This window comes from Protopterus annectens, chromosome 14.part0, assembly GCF_019279795.1.
Source record: "Protopterus annectens isolate FY-2018-M chromosome 14.part0, PAN1.0, whole genome shotgun sequence".
NCBI classification, from domain to species: domain Eukaryota; kingdom Metazoa; phylum Chordata; order Ceratodontiformes; family Protopteridae; genus Protopterus; species Protopterus annectens.
Window position 1 is genome coordinate 1,091,739,262 of NC_056748.1, and position 23,113 is coordinate 1,091,762,374.

Here is a 23,113-nt window from a genome sequence, read left to right on the forward strand (position 1 = left end):
ATTACCCCATGTAAGAACCAAGCTCTGCACCTTGTGTTTGTAAGGTAAACACCTTAAGCATTATACCAACCTCCCACCCATATATGGATAAGAATACATTGGTATTTACACAATTATAGTCTAAATATGTACTTCTTTAGGATGAGATGTATTCCAAGAAGAGATACTAGTCTATTTACATATAAACTTGTATGACAGACAGTTAAGAATGAAGGATATATTCAAGGAGGTACAGTAAATCAGGAAGCTCAGAGATGGTAGCAGTCTTTTATGGGATATATGCACAATGAAGAGCTGAATATTTTAAGTTAGTTGGGATTACTGTACAAAGATAAAACACATAAAAAGAGAGGAAAGATAGACAAAAGTAGTGCAATTTAATGTTCAGCTGGAAGGACAGAAATCAAAATACTGAGTTTCAGTCTAGTACAAGAAACACAGAGAGTCGCTGTATGGATTGTAGGCGTGTGTTGTCTTATTGTTAAAAAGACATTTATTGAAGGAGTTTACTAAAAATATTATTTAATGCTGGGAAAGGAGGAATTGGTTCTTCAAATGCCCCATTAAAAATATATGTTAACTATTAAATAAGCCACCTTGGCATGGTAGATTTATATCTCAATATATCTCTACCACTGGAAGCAATGTCCACTATGTGGCAGACAGAACAACATCCTTGCCACGTTCAAGTTAAACCTAGATAATGGAATGGCCAACATCAAATGCTCCTTCAGTCTATCTTGCCTTTCCTTCCTCAAAGTTGTAGGGAACCTTTGAATATGATTTATTGGCTAAGCTTTTAATGGTTGGCAAACTGATAGTGTAGAATTTACTCATGAGCCTATGAGCTTACGTTGGGAGGAACCATTGAATATGATTTACTGGCTAGATTTGTAATGGTTTGTAGACTGATCACCAAGTACTTACCTATGAACCAGTAAGTCTAAGTCACTCAACCAGGCAACCCTCTTAGTATTTGTAAAAAAAACAGAAATAATGCAGAAAGCTCAAGTTCGGGTCTGGAATCCCACCTGTGACCCAGAGGTACTAATACTTTGCACTCTAGGTCTTGTAAAAATGTTAATTTTCCTAGTAGGCCTAATAGCTTTTAAGTATAAACTAAATGAAGTAGAAAGTATGTCACAATGGAGTAATTTAAATCAGTAAAATAGTTACTTATTCAGAAAGCAAATAAAAATCCTTTAGATCAAAGAGAAACATTTACTTATTCTGGTAATGAGTTTATGAATAAGTATTTATTTCCTTTTACCATAATTCCTTAATTAATATACATATACCCATGGATTCATGAAGCTCGGTGCAAGGCCGGCGTAAGGCTTGCACCGGCCGTGCGGCGTAGATGTGGAGTAGTCGCGCCATATGCATATTAATGAAGGAGCGCAGCTGCCACAGCCACGTGCATAGGAAACATGCACGAGTGCAAGGGGTATATCGAAGTTGCGCAGGGAGGCGTGTTAATGTCGGCTTCCGAGGAGCAACCTAAACTGCTGAATATTATATTCCACCAGCAATAATAATCGTACCTATCAGTGTCTGTGGAGACTGAAACGTAAGCAAAGCAGAGTCCCTGCAAACAGAAAATGAAGACTCAAACACAAATGCACGGTAGGGAATAATGGGTCCCTACCCATGAACAAATGACAAGAAAACCGTGTGCCTGTAGTCCAACGTAGTGTAGATAGCTATACCATGTGGAAGTGAAATGTATCAGATGTTAGCGCGCCGCCAGTAGGTACGTCCAGTCCAACGGAGAGGGTCACCAGCCGACCCATAATTTGAGGGAGGGAACATAGCTGTGCAGATGTGTCCATAACAAAATACACGAGGAGAAATGTAGATATAGGTAGTGACCGTATGTCTGAATCATATCCCACAAGCCATGTAATAGTCACATACAAAAGGTATGTCCGTATTTCACATACCCAATGTGATAGGACATAGCATACGCAGTAAACGAAACAGAAGGAGCATATAAATGAGCCATAACAACATGGACACATGTAGGCCGAAAGGAACAGTATGATCTGTACCGTTGTCCAAGATTACCACCTGTCCCACTTTGCGAGTGACAGTCCCTCTGTGGGCAGATGTGTCCTGACACCAACATGTAAAACTGGCAAATGTCCGTAGAATATAGGACATAATTCCTCCGTAGATGTCATGCAATAGTTGCATTAAACATATTTCACTGGATGTATAATACAGAAATGTCATAACAAACAGAATAAGATACCGAAATGCTACAAGAATAAGCTTAGATATCGGCAAGAATTGTAAGTTCTATCTGCCAAACTGACCGTGGGTATGTGTCAGCCTGTAAAATATGCTGTGTTCACCGCAACTGTCACAGTAGGGTTGCCACCCTTACAAATGGCCAAAGTGGGACATGTTTGGTACAGACGTCAGACTGTACAGGCCAACACATACCCACGGCCAGTACAAAGGACGGAACATAACTGTTTTGCCTACAGAAAAGCGTATTCCTGTAGCATTTTAGTTGCTTAGTCTGTTTCTCATAACAGTCAGGTATTTTAGATACAGAATTAACTGTTTAATGCAACTATCACATAAAATATAAGAAATATGTTTGTCCTAAAATCTCAGGACATTTGCCATGTTGACAATTACATGTCAGGACACAACTGCCCAAAGAGGGACTGTCCCTCGCAAAGTGGGACAGGTGGTAACCCTATGTCACACTGTGGACAATTGAAAAGGTGGAAACACAACCGTTGATTGTGGGGAGGCAATGTCCACAACTGTTGGACATGTGTAAGGAATAGCTTGGACATAGGAAAAGGTGCCATCCTACCAATGAGTAGAACAGGCTGTCAAAATCCGGAAGGCAACTGTATAATCCGAACATGTATGTGACACAGTTGAACGGGTAGTACCCGGATACACCAACCAAGTAATGAAAGTGAAGTAAGGGTGTGTACCTATGTGCGTGAGGTATAGCATGTGGAAAGCAAACATGGCAGGGTAGTCCACACAACCATAAAGGTACCTGACACATGTAGGATAGTCAATGTGTAACTCTGGCCATGTCATGGGCCAACAACCAAAGTAGTGCTCTATGGGGTGTGAGTAATTCGCGTGTGAGGGGTGTGTGTTTAATGATAAATTCCTCAAAGGCGATACTTGTGTTGTATGCAGAAAAGGTGAACCGGAGGTGTATGAGGGGGCAGTGGGTGAAGTGGAAAGAAACACAACCTCATGTAGAAACAGCTGCAAGACAAACAGACAGGCCATAGTGTAGAACACAATCCCAAAAACATATGAATATGGAAATATGCGAGACAAATGTATACATACGGCACCATCACATACCCACAGATGGGTGCTGATGGAACTGGCCATAACAAATGCAACACACCTGGATGCATAATAGCCTACCCAGCATACCCTCCACAACACACAACTTGCCACCATACCAGAACGTCCACCAAATCCAGCCATACTTGGTCCACTTGTTTGTTGCAGAAACAGCTACACACAGTGACCCCTATGTATATGTAGTAGGTATTGTCACCCTAGGCAGTGTCAGGATTGCAAACCATGTATCCCCTGCAGGTAAAACCCCTTGCACGTTTTCGTGAAGCCACAAAAATCTTCGGTATCGAACTTGTTTTCGTCTTGACCAATTTTTGGGATATCCCTCACGGGATGACCAACTTGTGTAAATAGTAGAATGGGTATGACGACATGATGTCCAATCCAGTAGATATCTGGACACAAGTCAGAACGTGCAGTGGAGGTCCATGACACTGTCCAGCCCTAAGTGGGCATGCATAACCTACCACCCAGGATAAAATACCTTCCCGTGACGCACGTGTCCAGACACGAATAGGAGGGAGAATATAATGCACACATTTGCAAAGTGGAAAATGGCATGAGGGTGAGGAAGACACTATGTAAACAGGTCAACCCTGATCAAGTGTGAGGGACACGTGTGCAGTCATGACTGACCATACCTGTCAACCTGTGTGAGCAAGATATCTGGACAGAGCCGTGAATATAAGTGAGACAAAGGTCCAAAATCAGGGACAATCTGTAAACATATCTCTTAGAAACATAGAATTTGATAGAATAACAGTTTGCACATTGGCATTAATGTCTGGAGTATGAAGTCTGAAACCCAACTGTCTGTCAGCACGTTCTGACTGCAGTCTTTAATGCTGAGCTACTGCTGTGCCAGAACACAACAGCGTATTACAGAGGTCCGTGCCATACCACTCAACTGTCCGGATATTCGCAGAATGACTAGGGTCACCACCTGTCCCACTTTGCGAGTAACAATCCCTCTGTAGGCAGTTGTGTCCTGTGAAAAAAATCAAGACATAGCAAATGTCCTGAGAGTTTATTTTCTAATTTACTTTAATAGTCGCATAAAATGGTTATTTTATATATGAATCCTCAATATGTTATGTGAAGTAGCATAAGCAATTCAAATGTTACTAGAATAAGCTATTATATGTACAAAAAAGGTTAAAGTTCAGTACTATGCACGGCTGTAGGTATGTTTTGTCCTGGAAAATCTGACATCTCTACAGAACATGTCCCACTTTGGGCAGTCAAAAAGGTGGCAACCCTAAGAATGACCACAGGTTTGCCCCATAGTGTTGGTGTGTGCCTCCGACAATCTGCACCAGTGTGGTATATAGCTGAGGATTGACGTCAGTAAATAATGAGAAATATCCTGAGTATAAGACTCCACAACCTGCAGAAAAGTAAGCTTGTAAGAGCAATCGTTAAAATGTGTCCCTAATTGTCCCCCCATCGTGTAGGTTTTGCGCAGGTTTGGTGCTCTAGGAGGTATGGTCCATACATATTTACAGGAACAGCCCTTCACACTTGTGTAATGTACAACCACATACCTGTAGTCACTTCATGTCCAAAAATAACAATCCCCGTATGACTGTATACAGGTAATAGTCAAATGTGAATGGGAACACCCCTCACCAGGGAGTATGAACTGTAACAAACCCACCCATAATATGTAATGCCAACAGAATTTGCTGCTGACATGTGCCCAAACACCTGTATCTATAAACACAGGTAAAACTTCAAAATAAGGAGATAAGCCCTGTCCATATGCTTCGTCTGACATTTGACCTCGGCCAGGGAAGTTCCATTCACCAGGTGGACAAGCCTAAACCCAGATCACTACATGAACACCCTGACAATCAAAGACCTGTATGTGGCTGGACTATATGCCTTGGTGTTCTGCGTACCCTCGGAGTGATTAACAATGCAGCCGGAGTCCACAGCAGTAGGCAATAGGGAATGTGTAATATGTAGTACCGCCTTTTTCCCAGCAGGAGAATGGATGCCTGTGTTGTAGGTGAAGCGGTGAGGCATATGTTGATGTAGCTAAGTACTATGGGTATGCATATCAATGAGAGACAACACCAATAGAATAGTGGTTCCGGTATCTGGCCAACGTGAATGCAGTCGCGGTTGACCTATGACCACTGCACATATAACTTGAAAGTGTAATTAAAGCGTTCGTGCAGTACACACATTTAAATATGTAAAGGTGAACGTGTGTTTCACAGTAGTCCGTAAACTGGAATACAGATATGTAACTGTTACGGTCAGAATTATGAAAGTTCACGGAAGCACAATTATCTATGAAACATATGTAACCCACAATAAGGATATGCAAGTGCGCCTGCGCGTGTGTAATCCACTCACAGAATAGAAAATGAATGGTGTTTTCCCCACGTTCCATGTACATGGCTCATACCTGTTAAACCTGTAAAGTACGAAACCGGACAAAGCCATGACAACAACTGGTACAAATAGGGACAATCCCCAGATATTGCCCTAACAAACATAGAAAGTGGATAGAATAACAGGTGAGTCACTAGCATGGATTCTCTGAAGGGTATGAAGTCGTAACCTGAAATGTTTGTCATTATTTACCAACATCAGTCTTTAATGATATGCCACTAACTTGCCAGATAGACACAAGGTTATGAAAAATGGACCACAAATAGGGACTATCCCCAGATATTGCCTAACAAACATAGAAAGTGGATAGAATAACAGGTGTGTCACTAGCATGGATTCTCTGAAGGGTATGAAGTCGTAACCTGAAATGTTTGTCATTATTTACCAACGTCAGTCTTTAATGATATGCCACTAACTTGCCAGATAAACACAAGGTTATGAAAAACGGAGCAAAGATAAGAGGCAAACAGCTGTACATGCAGCGGAAATCTGTACAGTTGAAAGGTATGATATGGAGATATATATACACATATATCCACAGACATAATCCAAAGCAAATTACGAGATGAGGAATGTACAGACATATGTATATATGTACAGATATATATCTATACACACACGATACATGAATAGATATATACACAACAAACATATGTCCCTGTACATATAACACATGTACATAAATAGTGACCTAATATGGATAGACAGACAGACATGCATGAAAGGAGAATACACTGATGGTTTCCAAACCATTTCCCGGAAAGTACCAGTGTGACAGGACCTGCAAGTTCTACACGTTAAACATGAATCGTCATTGATGGAAAAGAAGTCACAACTGCAACTATGATATAGCTGTACATGCAACAGTAGCAGGTGCAAGGGTAATAACACTTGGATCGATTGAATGTATGACATACGAGCTGATATCCACAGAGTGGGGAGTGCTCGGAAGTGTCCTCACACTTTATTATCGCTCACATTAAACATGTCTAATGGGTACTATGGAGGTGTGTCAGGTATGGGAATCATGGGTATGCAGAATTGGGCCAAGGTGCTGGTTGGCACAGATCTATTAGGTATACCCCATGGGAGTGATCAATATACCTATGTGGGTATAGCACACGCCTATATTCACCAAAAAGGTGCAACCCACCCACTGGATATTGTGTAAACCATTGGGGGAAGACGTAGGGACCTATATCAGTGTCATGTAGGCGATTATCATGGATGGACACGCATACGACCAAGATGGTAACCATACCTGCCAGAATGTCAGAATAAGACAGCTGGACTAAGGCATAGTACATGACAGACAAATAGGGACTATATTAAATATACCTCAGACAAAGTCAGACCGTTGATAGAATAATTGCATAGTCAGGAATACGAATGTTATAAGAGTTAGTAATCATGAAATAGAAATGTCAGTCATGATTACCTAACCGCACAGTCCATCATGGCTTGCCAGCAATCTATCAGAAAGGCACGTTATCATGACAAATGTAACAGAATCATAGGTCAAACCCCAGGGCATATACCCATAATGTGTACAGGTGAGAGGTATGAAGGTAACCCATCCTAATGAAATGTACATAACTAGTGATACTAGGTGGACAGGTGAGAAGAAAGATGTCAGGACAAATGACAAAACATGTACAACTCATAAGCATGTTTGTCCACAAATGTGAATTACAACGTATGGCCTGTGAAAGTCAATGTGGAAGGTTAATACACTCAAACAACATATGTCCCTCAGGGTGTCACGCAGTGTCACCGATACAGTGTCCAGTCCACCATACTCGTACGTAAGCTCTGCCACTGACGGAAAGTGCAAATACTGGCCTACACATAAGGTACATGATAGAATAAGTAGTGTGGATAAGCACCTGTTGGCCTGTGTGAGGAATATAACCCATTGGGTGGGTGTATTCAGCAATAGGAATGTAATGGTAACTGGCCTGTGATGGCACCATGTATTGTGTGTATTGGCGTAACTGTACGAATGTGCAGATGTATGCCTCATATGTGTGGTGTGTTCCTCTCACAATCTTTACCTGCATACCTCTCAACTGTACAGATTTTTGCAGAATGTCCAGATTTTTGCCTCATATATTTGGTACATTTTTCATAAAATTGTGGTTTTCTGGCAAATAGTGCAAATCATTAAAGACTGAAGTTAGAAAATAATGAGAGACATTTGAGTTTCAGACTTCATACCCTTCAGAAAATTTACGCTAATGCAAAACCTGTTATTCTATCAACTTTTTAAGTTTGTAAGAGCAATATTTAAAAATTGGCCCTACTTTTGGGCTTTTCCCCACTTTTAGTTATGGCTTTGTCCAGATTTCCTGCTGTCAGAGGTTGAGAGGTATGTGTACCTGCCTGCCAAATACCTGAGAACTGACGTCATTAAATAATGATAAATATTTGTGTTTAAGACCCCAAATCCCTCAGAAAGGGCATACTAATGCAAAACCTATAATACTGCCAACTATCTACATTTGTAAGAGCAATATGTAGAATCTGCCCCTTTCTGTCCCCCCATCATGTTAGGCTTTGTACAGATGTTTTGCACTATGAGGTTGATAGGTATGATCAGAAACAGATACATGTCTGAGGAAACAGCATTATCGACCGCAAGATAACGCAGAAGGTATAAAAAGCGCTGCAGTAGGAAGTTCATCCGCAGGTATGTGCTGACATGTCAAATGACACAGCAGTCTACAGGAAGTACCTATAGGGTGTCACCTTTACCAATGATGACAGTGGGACATACCCACAGCCATGCATACACCACAAATAGACATAGCACACAGCAAAGCCTAGGCCATGATACACGACACCTTCGGCGTCTATGGATTGATTGAGAGTACAGCAAGGAAAGATGATTGCCAGGCTATTCAGCAAGCACCTGCAGGGGTGTGCAAGACCACCCGTAACATGAACATTGCACGGACAATGTTGGGATTTGCAACATACCCCATTTGTATGTGTAATCTATGCAAATGATGTAATTAGAGGGTTGCCACCTTTCCAAATGGCCAAAGTGGGACATTTGTGCTACAAACATCAGATTTTGCAGGGCAAAACATACCCACGGCCAGTACAAAGGACAGAACTTCAGTTGTTTGCCTGAATAAAAGTTTATTCTTGTAGAATTTTTTATGCAACTATTGCATACAATATAGAAAATACTTTTGTCCTAAAATCTCAGGACATTTTCCATTTTCTCACAATATTTTGCAGGACACAACTGCCCAAAGAGGGACTGTCCCTCGCAAAGTGGGACAGGTGGTAACCCTACATAACTACATGATACATGAAACAGTAAGCTGTCCGTGCAAGAGCAGAGTTATGTGTAGAAATGTACCCGGATGTTATGCGACTAACGTTTTGCACGTTGCTAAACATAGCAATGACAGCTGCAAATACCGTATGAATACAGTCGAAGAAGCATGCCAATGTCCAAGTCCAAGGCCAGTGGCGGCTTTGTCCATTGGATATCAATGAACCAGTAGTTGTCTTCCCCCGATCCCTGGTGTGTAAGCGTAGCGCAGCGCCCCGAGAAAGCGCTGCGGTTCAACACAAGACATATGGATAATATACATACAAAATGTAGGTTTAGTAAGATGTTAGTACACCATGCAGATGAATAGCAAGCCAGAGACAACATGGCTACTGCGTACTGGTACCTATGTGTGGAAGCGCTCTGTCAGAGATGAAACGAAGCATTTGTAGGCAATGTGAGGCAAGTGAGGCTGAGGATAGTGAATCACAACATATCATGCCATATGGGCCAAGCCTCTACAGTGTAGTGTAGGTTAAGGGGACTATTAAAGTAGAAGATAGGTGACAACAGGAGTGTGTATGTACAAAACACTGTAACCTCACCGGAGCAGTGACACATGTGTGCTGTCAGTACTCAGTGGAAGAGGCATGTCATGAGCTATCCCAGGGAACGTCAGGAGACTGACGGTGTACGCCATGGATACCACCGATGTGACATGCAAACCTGCCCACAGTGTGTCTGCACCTGTGCGCACCAGTAAGCCCGGGTAAGTATGTGTGAGCGCGTGTTAGCCCGTGTGCGCGTGTGGTAGAACAAGTAAGCTAGTGTACGAATGGTGAAGCCCGTGTAATGTCGTGTATGTATTGGACACACATGCTGCCAATACTACACACATCAGTGAAATGGCACATGGATGTAGACTACATCATCAGAGGTAACAGTGCTGTAAACTATGCTGCAGTGATGGTCATAGCTGCAATGCATCATGCCTGCTGAAGTACACCTGGAAGTAACACACTATGTGTTAACAGCATGCTAACATCAATACAGTGGAATAAAGCCACTGTATGCAGCAGCACCAGATTAGTCAGACCCTGCATCAATGTTACACATCACAGGTAGTAGCACAGGTGACATCATATGCACAGGGTGTGGTGTTCACATGTCCAGAGCTGTCATAGAGCCATCCAATGTACACGTAGGTGTGTGTGTGTGAGGGACAATGGTTATTGCATGGCCCAATGGTGGTGCAATGGGTGTGTGTATGTGATAGCCGTAGCTGTTTGTGGTAAGTGTGTGTGTCTGCATATACACAGGTGCAGCATGTGTCAGCCATATACAGGAGGTTGTGGGACAGTCACAGACCGTACCTGCCAGGCTGTAGAGATCACCATTACTGGCCATGGACACCACTCCATGCTTCCAACACAACCCAGTCCTGCACCTGTCAATGTTTACACATACAGTCCTGGGATCTGAACCACAACCTGTGGATAAACGTGAGTCTGTAATGTTAACCTGAGTAGCATAGAATTGTCACTTACTACATACGGATATGAGCCATACTCACACTCCAATGTAATAACCACTGCTGACTGTTGCCGGAATGTGCATACAACCATTCAAAGGTGCTGTACTAACATTGTTTCCAATGCCCGTGTAATACCCAGCAACACAATAACCGGTCACTACACATGTATAACCCACGATCACTACAGCACACAGTATGCGCACTATCACAGCGCCATAGCAGATGTACATACATCCAAGGTATTCACGTACAGACAATGCAGCGCAGTCAAGAGTGATAATCCCAACATACATATCTATATACAATATATATATATATATATATATATATATATATATATATATATATATATATATATATATATAGATATAGATATATAGCTATATTCATACATATACCTATCTATCTATATATATATATATATATATATATATATATATATATATATATATATATATACAGATATATATATATATGTAGATAGATACATACACACACACACACACACACACACACACACACATGGCAGGGTTGGGAGCAGAACATAAACGTAAGCAGTGTACCACACGACAGCATTATGCAGTTACAAAATGCGCTACCGTGATCAGTGGATCACATGATTCACACAGGCACACATCTAGCCTGCAGACAGCAGCATCAAAGGCAAAGACGCTGCATGGATGTTATGGAGAGTGAATACTGTCAAAGCAATGTACTGTTGTCATGCAGCTGGAAACACACACACTCACACATACACACACTTGGCAGGACTGGGAGTCGAACATACACCTAACTACCCTAACACTACAGCATGATGCATTTACAGAACGCGCTACCGACATTACTAGGCACAGCAGTCCCAGATGCAGACATCTAGGTGCGTGTCATCATCCGCAAAGGCAAAGACGTCAGTAGCAAACCGCTGTGGTGTGCGGCATCTAAAAGCAAGACTGAATCCCCGGGTGCATGTGCGCAAACACACACACACACACACACACACACACACACACACACTTGGCAGGGCTGGGAGTCGAACATACACCTAACTACCCTAACACACTACAGCATGATGCATTTACAGAACACGCTACGACATTACTAAGCACAGCAGTCCCAGAGGCAGACATCTAGCTGCGTGTCATCATCCGCAAAGGCAAAGATGTCGGTAGCAAACTGCTGTGGTGTGCGGCGTCTAAAAGCAAGACTGAGTCCCCAGACAGATGGGAGCATGCGCTCAAACACACACACACACACACACACACACACACACACACACACACACACACACACACACACACACACTTGGCAGGGCTGGGAGTCAAACATACACTTAACTACCCTAACACACTACAGCATGATGCATTTACAGAACGCGCTACCAAGATTACTGAACACAGCACTCCCAGAGACATACTTCTAGGTGGGTGACATCATCCACAAAGGCAAAGACATCGGTAGCAAACTGCTGTGGTGTGCAGCGTCTAAAAGCAAGACTGAGTCCCCAGGCAGATGGGAGCATGCATGCAAACACACACACATACACACACACACACACACACACACACACACACACACACACACACACTTGGCAGGGCTGGGAGTCGAACATACACCTAACTACCCTAACACACTACAGCATGACGCATTTACAGAATGCGCTACCGAGATTACTGAACACAGCACTCCCAGAGGCATACTTCTAGGTGGGTGACATCATCCACAAAGGCAAAGATGCCGATAGAGAATGTATAGAGAGTAAGCAGTCTGAAAGCATATTACTGTCCCAAGGTAGACGTAGACAAACACATGGCAGTGGTGTGATCTGGGCAACCAAATATCTACGGAGCACTACAATAACACTACATAGATACGGGAAGCGCCACAGACAGTACACCCTTCAAGACAGCAACCAATGTATTCAATGTAGGCATCCATCATGACATTGAAAATGGACACCTGTTGCCTGGATGACCACCATCGCTATAGAGGATGTCAATGGCCATGCCCACATGCTTAATATCACATGTCTGTTTGGAAAGTACTGTGTGTCCATCTACACAATGGCATACTGGGCAAGCTCACACACTTAGCAGTTGCAAAGGGCCGTCTTGCATGCATGCACATGGATTCTAAACATGGAAGGGCACAGTTTGGAATGTACTGTGTGTCCATCTACACAATGGCATACTGGGCATGCTCACACACTTAGCAGTTGCAAAGAGCCATCTTGCATGCATGCACACAGATTCTAAACACGGAAGGGCGCAGTTTGGAATGTACTGTGTGTCCATCTACACAACGGCGTACTGGACATGCTCACACACTTATCAGTTGCAAAGGGCCATCTTGCATGCATGCACATGGATTCTAAACATGGAAGGGTGCAGTTTGGAATGTACTGTGTGTCCATCTACACAATGGCATACTGGGCATGCTCACACACTTAGCAGTTGCAAAGGGCCATCTTGCATGCATGCACACAGATTCTAAACACGGAAGGGCGCAGTTTGGAATGTACTATGTGTCCATCTACACAACGGCGTACTGGGCATGCTCACACACTTAGCAGTTGCAAAGGACCATCTTGCATGCACATGGATTCTAAACACGGAAGGGCACAGTATGGTATTACTGTCCCCACGTACATGAAGGCCACTCACATGTATTGACCAGTACACACTCAGTAGCTATCACAGATGTCTCAGGTGCATATCACAGAGGTACACACCACAATCTACAATTAAGTCCTCCGACATCACCATGTCATTGGACCAGCAATACACAGCCATACATTAACACAACACCGTGTGACTCATGACCAGTGCACTGTGCATAGGTCTACAGCAACTGTGCAGACACATGTACCGACAGGGTTCCATCATGTGTTATGCATTGCAATGATACCACTGTACATAACCAGGTCAGCTCTACACATACCAGGGGCCCTGGGTCTTACACAGCTGTGACAGATGACTGCCGCTGTACACCAACGAACACACATGTTAGGCTATGTCATACATGTAATTGCAGTATATATGTGTATGGACCACACACACGACACATATGAACATAGCATAGCTTTTGCTGTCCTCAGTGCAGACAAGTGGCTACAGCAATCATACGCATGCAAATGGAAGGTGGGTCCATGGCTGTTGAATGCTAACAGTATATGAGGCAGCAATGTTGACCAAGGACACATTCCCTCTGTACTAGTTACCCATGACACCCATTATATCATATAACAGTCCATGTGTTATGTATATCAACACACATGTCCACCAATTGCAATGCATACAAACATGGCTACATGACAGGCATGTAGGACCAACACACATGTACAATCTGTAGTGTGCATGCAGCTACCATGCATGTTCAGTAGCTGATGTAAGTAACTAATCTGTGCCTAACTACAACATGCAGTTGCAATGCAGCCCCATCATTGACACCTGTATATGGTGACATACTGACAGTACAGTAGGATGTACAGCAGGTATGGATGGATGTGTGTACATAAAGTGGTGATCCACCTGTGCAGATGGATGTTTGCCGGGGATGGCTCACAGGTGTATCACACGCCATCCTACCATTACATGTGCAAACAGTACGCTATGTTACCGTTACTGGACGGTGGAGACATAAAACCTACACAGCAGTCAGATGTCACAGACAGTACGTCACTTGACACCTGTAACACTTACATCCTCCCATGTGCATATAGCAGCACAATTGCCGAAGATAGCGTTGGTACACATAATGCAGCCAATACTGCTCCATGTCTGTCAGATGTATCATCATATAGCAGGTGTATCATTCAGAGTACTGCCATGTGTGTTTGATTGTGTGACCATATATGCCACATATGGTGGGGAATACATCCCAATTGTTACACACCCCTGTACACTGTTGTAGAGATCTGTACATACTGCAGTGTGGAAAGCATGACGTAGGCAGGTGTGGTGTGTGTATCACACACATCAGCTATCCATATGTGTATGACATTTGTGGTCTCCACAGTGTGTGTGTGTGTGTATGAAGGTATGTATGGCTCTCTGGTGCATGGAGTGAGGGTGTATGCTACCATACAGAACACACAGGATCCTTAACCCCTCATGGTGATGCAGTCCACTACCCTGTTGATGCCATTGGTCTCAGCTGCACTGGCTACCTGTACATGTTCTTTCTCTGTGTCGCGTCATGTGGGTTCACAGTACTGTGACGGTGATGACCACATAAGCAAGGGTCCTCACCTCAACACTATGGGGTGCGCGTTATAGTGTTGTTGACCCCGTGAGTGTGAGCATGTTCCGGTAATGTGACAGGGTATTACTGCTACACAGTGAGGCCTCATGCTATCAAGTGGCCTCTAACATTATCATTGGCCAGACCGCTGTGTACAACCCCTGCACCATGTCAACATACCTGTGATGTGACCTGGTATGGATGTCACGTCTCTAGCCACTGTAGCCTATTAAACTGCCCACATGCTTCTGGATCAGTATATGTGTGGACATCTGTGTTATGTTACACTTTCCAACAGTCAGGCTGAGGCTACGTATAGCATGCTGATATTGCCATATGTGCCTGTGAGTACTCCACAGTTACACATGGGAGACTGCAAACAGTGCTACCTGCAGGCACATGCAAGTAGACCATAAGCAGGGAACCAGGGCATCATTACCAACATGCTGTTACTGTTGTTACCGAGACACATACTGTGAACATATAACAATGCATGCTAAACCTGTACTACATGGTATGTCTGGTGCGTGTCAACAGTACACAACTAATGTAATATGCACGTCTCTCACTATTCACACACAACTAATGTAATATACACTTCTCTCACTATTCTTACACAACTAATGTAATATACACTTCTCACTATTCTTTTCACCCTGTGCATCAGACCATTTGAGCATGTCCCTGCACCAGTGGTGTGGATGACAGGGATGCGGCACAGGCTTCATCATATGCACAGGGTGATAATGTTTGCCAGGGGCATAGGCTGCACCAATGGATGACATCTTGTGTGTGGGTAAGGGCCAGTGATATGATTGGACATGTCTGTTCAGTATACATGTGTGTGTTGTGGTGCCCTACAGATGTCTTTGCTGTGTGCATGTATGTGTGCACACAGTTCTGCCTTTTGTGAGGCCTACGCGGGGTATTTTTGACAGTTCCAGATTGTACAGACCAGGTTGTACAGCTCACTGTGTCCGGCCACGGCCACATGACCTGCGCCTGCCAGGGGTTGCACAGCCACTACCAGGCAGAGGTACAGCTTGGCTACTGTCCGATGACACATGTCCACTGGAACCATGTCCCCACTGGGAATGTCCAGGGCCACGTCCACGTGGCATGCTGTGTCCTGGTGTGGGCAGTGCAGCACCAGCTGCACTGCTGCTGCTACCAGCACTATGGGAGTGGGCATGTGAGGTGGCACGCTCACGTTGACCTGCACTAGGTGGTGTAGCTGGCCTATGTCCACGTGGCCTATGCCTCACTCCTACCAGATGTTCCAGCACAGACAGCTCACACTCACGGATTGCCATGCCACGGTCAAGGATTCCGACCATGTCACCCAATTGCCTGTCCAGAACATCAGCAATCTGCTGTTGAGCATTTGCCAATGCCTGGATGTTGTCATTTAGGGTACGGATAGCAGCCCTCTGCAGCCTCTGCCCTTCTCTGTTCTGCCGTTCAGCACGTGCCTGTGCCGTCATTACAGTCTGGAACATGCGTCTGGTGAAACCAGCTGCTGCTCTCTGTCTTGCAGGTGCATGTCTGCCAGAGGTCCTCCTACGAGCAGCACCAGCCACATGCCTGTGTGGCACATCTGCAGTCATTACACTGACACCATGGGGTGTAGACACACCTTCTGTAGCCACCACACATTCCTGTTCCACGCTAACAGACGCTGACTGTCCTTCCTCTATGGCCACTTGTGCTGCGGTATGTGTTGGCAGCAGAACTGTGTGAGGGGAAGAGGGGGACATAGCTGGGATGGCAACCATTGGCACAAATTCAGTCCCTGACAACCCTGCCTGTACCTCATGCATATGTTCATCACTGCTAGTATCTGTGGGGACACTAACATCAGATGGACCGCAGGAGGGTAACGCACCTACATCACCTGTGAATGCAAAGAAAGACTCTAAATTACAATAGACACACACACACACACACACACACACACACACACACACACACACACACACACACAGACACACACACAGACACACACTCACACAGACACACCATGCATGTGATTTGACAGATGGCATGAAGCATGCCTGTGATAAGGCAGAGGGCATGCAGCTCAGACATTAATAGTGTTCGTAAGCATACCTCCCTGGGGTGCACACTACAGCAAGCAGGTGTCATATCAGTAGCCATGCAGTTCACGCAATCATGGTAGTATGCATGCATCCCCGTGATACACCATGTGGACCAGAACAGGATAACAGTACACATGGCTGATGTGACCTTGACATGTAATCTGCTGACGTGTGCATTAACATGCATACATGTCTGACACAATGGTGTCCTGACACATGCACAGCATTGTAATGGGCATCACATTGCAGTTTTGTCTGTATGCCCTACAGATAGAATCATGTTTAGCAAATGTGCATGAGCATGGAAGGGTAGTGTGAGCTGTCTACATTGCTATACAGTGTGAAGTACAGACACTGTGCCATTGCATGGCATCATGAGGCATCTATATTGTTGTACAATGCATAATATGTACACATTGCATAGCCATAACTGCATGCATACCCATGACATAACTGTGGATTGTGACCCACAATGCTGAGGTGTATACACACCAAACCATGCTGTGTCAAGTGACAGGTCAGTGGAGGACCTACAGATGACACCCCTGCACAACAACTACAGGGTCTTAGCTGCCTGGCAACCATGTCCACACATAGTGGACATGTCAATTCACCATTTCCCACATGACATTGATGTACCACACACACGAGGTGCACAGCTAATGGTGATGTCCTACAGCAGCAAGGGAAATGTACAGTATCTGTGGTCTGATGTGGTGTCAATGTCTGTGGAAGCTGTACATGTGACTACTGTCATGCTATGACACAGTCTCGATGTTCAACAGATCTTATATGGTAGACATCAGTGACACCTCCACTAGCTGTACACAGGCTTTTAGGATGTCCAGTGTACCACATCAACTGTATAATCAGTCAACTAAGGCTATAATTCGACCATGTGTGGACAATGTGCAAAAGGGTGTGTATACATCACATCTACTGTGTGGCTATGTGTCTCTGGCCATCCCCCATGGCCATGTGTGCACATGTGTTGACCAAATGTGTGTGATGGCCATCTCACATGTCTGTGTTGTACCATATGACATACACCCATAGATGTCAGATATGTCACCATCCACAGGGCTATGCAGACAATGGGTTGTATGTCTGGTATGTGGGGTATGGGTCATGGGATAGTGTGACAATATTGCAGCCAGAACACTACGTGTCTGGGACATGTCAGATGGCACATCACAATGTGTGCACCCAATGCAGGGGCATATAACACAATGGTGACACCTGTGGGCTGCCCATATCACAGCTCACTGTGTGGTACTGTTTGCGTACCACACATGTTGTTCCACTGCATACTACATATGCCTCCATTGTAGAACACCTCCACTGTTATATACACAGCTGACCATACATGTAGCAATGACAACTACTGTGGTTTCAAGTCTGTGTATCATTTCGTTTGTATATATTGCACATGGGTGGCCTGTGTGAATGATGGGTGATGCGACCTGTATATCGTGACTGGAACAAACATCAAGTGTGCAACTGTTAACTGGCCACATGGCAAATAGATCTATGCTTTAACATGCCTGATACTGATGACAGACTCACCTGCAATGGACTCATGTCTGTGCGGCACACCAGAGGTACCTGTAAAGGGGTGACACAGCAGTATGAACATTATCCCTGACTGTCTGACAGCCACAGGGTGCATTGTGCATGTTAACACATTCGCCTGTATAATAGCATATAGTATGCACATGTGTGCATACACAGGGTAGCATACTGTAGTATGCAGCATGTGTGTCCACATACCTTGCATATGTTGTTACTTTACATAATGTACAGTGACACATGCAACTAAATGGGATATAATAGCCATATGTGCAGTACTGACTTACCAGGCAACTCCAGGCTCATTGGTTGGGAGACACCCACCTCCACGATGGCAGCTAGTGTGTGTGGATTCTGTTCTGAGTGTGTCCCCAGACTGGCCAGTAGCTCCTTGGTGTGTGTGAGTGGGGGCTGGGTTGGTGGCCCACCACCTGTTCCACCTTGTTCCCTGGCGATTGCAGTGGCATGCTGTTTTGCATGTCGTATCAAGTCCGTGCAGTGTCTGCGCACCTGCTAGTAGGTGCGGTTATGGCCACCCACATCGTTCACCCTCCTGCGTAGATCCTGCCACAGGTCGTCCCGCTGCTGGGCATGCTGTGGCACATGGCTGAACAACACCTCATAGTTCTCATGGAGGTACGAGATGAGGACATCATCCTCCTGGCGGCTGTATGCTGGAAGGCATGTACGAGGCATTATCTGTAAGACATAATGAAGGTGACAGGTCACAGTTTCAGAGATGTACAGAGATACTGCTGCACATACATTTCTATGACATCTAGTACATCTGCACAGTAATCTTTGCAAATCATCATGACACTGACACGACTGATGTGTTTGTGTCACACACATGTAACACCCGTTATGCATTGGATATCATCACCATATATGTGTGTCATCTCATTACAGTGTTCATACTCCATGTGAATGCTGTCTTGATGTGGGCATGTCTATTTGCCTGCACTGGTGTTCTTACCTATCTGCACATGCCTGGATGTGTCCACGGTACTGCTGTTGACCTTGATGCTGTGTATATGTCACATATCAACACAGACACAGCCTTAATGGACTTGAGCAGTGACAATGCACACATACGCATGGACACCTGTACATGTATGTGTTTTGCCATATACATTTACACAGCACTGTACAGCTGTTCAACATCCTGCCACGGATCACCTGTGTTGCACATGTGATAGACATGGGACAATGGCTAGTCGGATGTCATTCGCAGGGATGGTTATCAACCATAGCATGTATGGGCAAGGTTTCCCAGCTGTAACAGACAGCCAGTATGCCACCGCTAGGTGCATCAGTGCCGCATTACTGATCCGGACAGTTGATACTACATCTACCATGCGGCCATCACACCATGTATGACTGGGATGACATGTGCAGCTTTGATGGACAGGGTTGCATGGTTTGGCGGGAGTATGTCACATGTATGGCACAGGGATCTGTCCAGCATGTGGCGATCCTAGTATTAGGACGGTGGCTGTCCATGACGTATGTCTTACAGATCAGGATATGGACATTTAGCATGTCTATCATCATGGTGTAGCAAATGTCTTTATGCAAGGTAGACAGCATGCTGCGTAGTGGAGGTGAGGATTGTGAAGGCTGGTATCACCCATCCACTCATGGCCATTACCCCTTAAAGGTGATATGTGATCCAATATTGGTCACCCCAGTGCTGTATATGCCTGTCCAATGATCTCCATGCTCATGGATGGCACCCTGTCATGACATGGGTACCTCGTATGACTACCCAAGGGGCCTGGAGATGTCACCAAGGCAGGGAGGTGTACTGCACAGCACCATCCCTTACACAGTGTCCATAATGTTGACCACAGCCTAGGTGGTAGTTAATGGGTACAGGGATGTTCACCTAGCGGTGACAATGCTGATATCATCCATCAGAATGTGCACATATGTCACACACCTCACCCACACAGCCCATTCTGTATGTTGTTCACAACACTGACACAGCTATTCCTCATAGGTGATGGCCATTCACATCCTTACATACACAGATGCCTAACATTTGTCTGTGTGGTATGGGCTACAATGAGGGTGAAGTACAACACATTACCCTGTTCTACTGTAGCTGGCACTGGTGTGATATGCACATGTCACTTTGGCACCTTTTGTAGTTGTGAGTCTGTCAACAGGCACTGGTAGAACACTCCTGTGACATACAAAGATATTTGTAATCAAACATCCGTACTGTCTTGTACATCTGTACTGCTAACATCTACAGTGATAATGGTTCATGGACATGCACACCATACTCAGCAGGTGCCACTCATTATGACTGTTGTCACCACTTGTGGGTTGATATTATCCAAAACCCTATCTGTATTGTATGGTCATGCTAGACACTTGTTCAGAACTTGAGCATGTCATGAGCTACTGATTGATATAGCACCCATTCCACACCATTTCCCACAGGTACACTGGCTGTCCTAAAATTTCCAGCTTGCTTATGGTACAACAGCTATTGTACACACGTAACGCACATATCCTGTGAGACATGGTTGCATATACAGACATGTCCGACTGTCACGTACCAGTGCTATTGCCTGTCTATATGATGGATATGTCGTACATGTGGCAATAGAGCAATTGTCTCATGTACACATTCAATGCTCACCTCCCAATATACAACACTACAGCCTGTGGGGGATGCACTTATGCAGCCCTGCTGGGGGTAATGCTGTCACCAACCCTGGCTGCACCTGACAGTCATGTGGGGATGTGTAACATTTGCAACACACCCCACTCATCACATAGTCTCACATGATCTCCACCACAGGCCACACATACGAGGACAACTTGTGCAGTACCTCTCCATACTCTGTGTAGGCACCAGAGGCAGCCCCCATCACGGAACACAACATCACCAACTTATAGCCCACAGACTCATGTGTGCCCATCACATACATCCAATAGGGTGTTATAACATACACAACACACCAGCCATAGGTGAGTCTGTAGGCGGTCACACTGCAGCTCCACACAGCAGGCTACACAAGGCGATAGTCGCTTACATCTTTCGTCGGGTAACTGGTTCTGCAACATAACCTATGCACCCATGCCACACCTCACCAGGTATGATGTGACTGTCATTCTCCATGTTAGTGTTACTGCCCTGAGATGCCACTTCACAGATGACGTGTGCAGGGACATGCAATAGCTCACCAGTATTGTAGCCTTGAAGGTGTGGGCCTAGCCCTGGGGAGCATTATGCATTCATCCGGACCTGATACCACTGTACAATGACTGACTGTGTCACTTCAACAGTTGCCTATGCTTCTGCTGTCATTCCACAGGCATCTGGTATCTGTCCGCTTTGACTGACCTGGTCAAACACAATGCTTTGGCACAGATGACCTGCACCTGTTAGCCCTGGGAGTACAGATCACATGTAAGGCTCTTGCTGCTTCTATACTGCCTGTGTTGCACAGTTTCCAATAACAGTCACCGGCAGAATGGGAACTGGCAAGCAGGACATGGGGTCATGTGACACATTGCTTGCATCTTCCTCTGTGACACACGCAGGCAAGGCACACCTTATAATACACCACTCCAATATCTCTGCAGTGACTGGGACCTGCCTCTAGGCTCTGCAGAGCACACCTGCAATGACAGATTATAGACAGACCATACCTTTCAGGCACATACATGGACCGGCACACCCACAGCTGGGTGTTCCCATATCCCACTATGTTGTACACACATCCTGGCTAGTTACTTAGCACAATGCATCAGAGGTGCTCCACGTGCAACTAACTGTGTCCGGAACCACTATACACATTGTAACAAGCTACAGATTCAACAACATACCCCACGGTTACCAGACCTCATTTGTTGGTGTACTGGACAGTAGGCCTCAGACAGCTACTACTGATGTGTGACTGACACTATCACACACTTAACTGGGATAGCCACTCATGTACTGACACATCCATGAGTCATAACCTCCACTCGGCTGGATCAACCTATACATACCACCTCCAAGACCAACATTAACCTTGACATGAACACTACCAACATGTGACTGGTGTTCCACACCTGGGGTTATCCCCTCATTGGTGGATTCCAAACATATGCTAATCAACCAAAACAGAAACACCCAAAATTAGGGTAAAACCATGAAAATAAAAATGCAAACAGCCACTGAAGACGACCACTGGTAGTGCGAAGAAATACAATACTGACTTTAATGAACAAAATGACTAAGCGCTTTCACCAGTTAATACTGGCTTCTTCAGAGTCATTTTACAATCACAATTAAAACACCTTTATAGTCAATGCCCTATGTTAATAAGCTGACATCACAGTATACCAACCAATGAGCATCCTAATCAACTTTTTAAAAAGGTCCTATTATTAAATTAAGTTGTAAATAGTTTCACTATTCTATCTAAAATTCTTAAAATACACATACTAAATATTAAAGTAAGAAAATACTAATGTAATAAATAAAAATATATAAATACACATTTTTAAATGTTACTAGTAGTTTAAATCTGATTTGATTTAAATTTTAAAACAGGTTTCAGAGACACACAGTCATTAAGACCAGGGTATCTCAAAGCATTTAATCTAAGTTGCCATTCTGCTTCC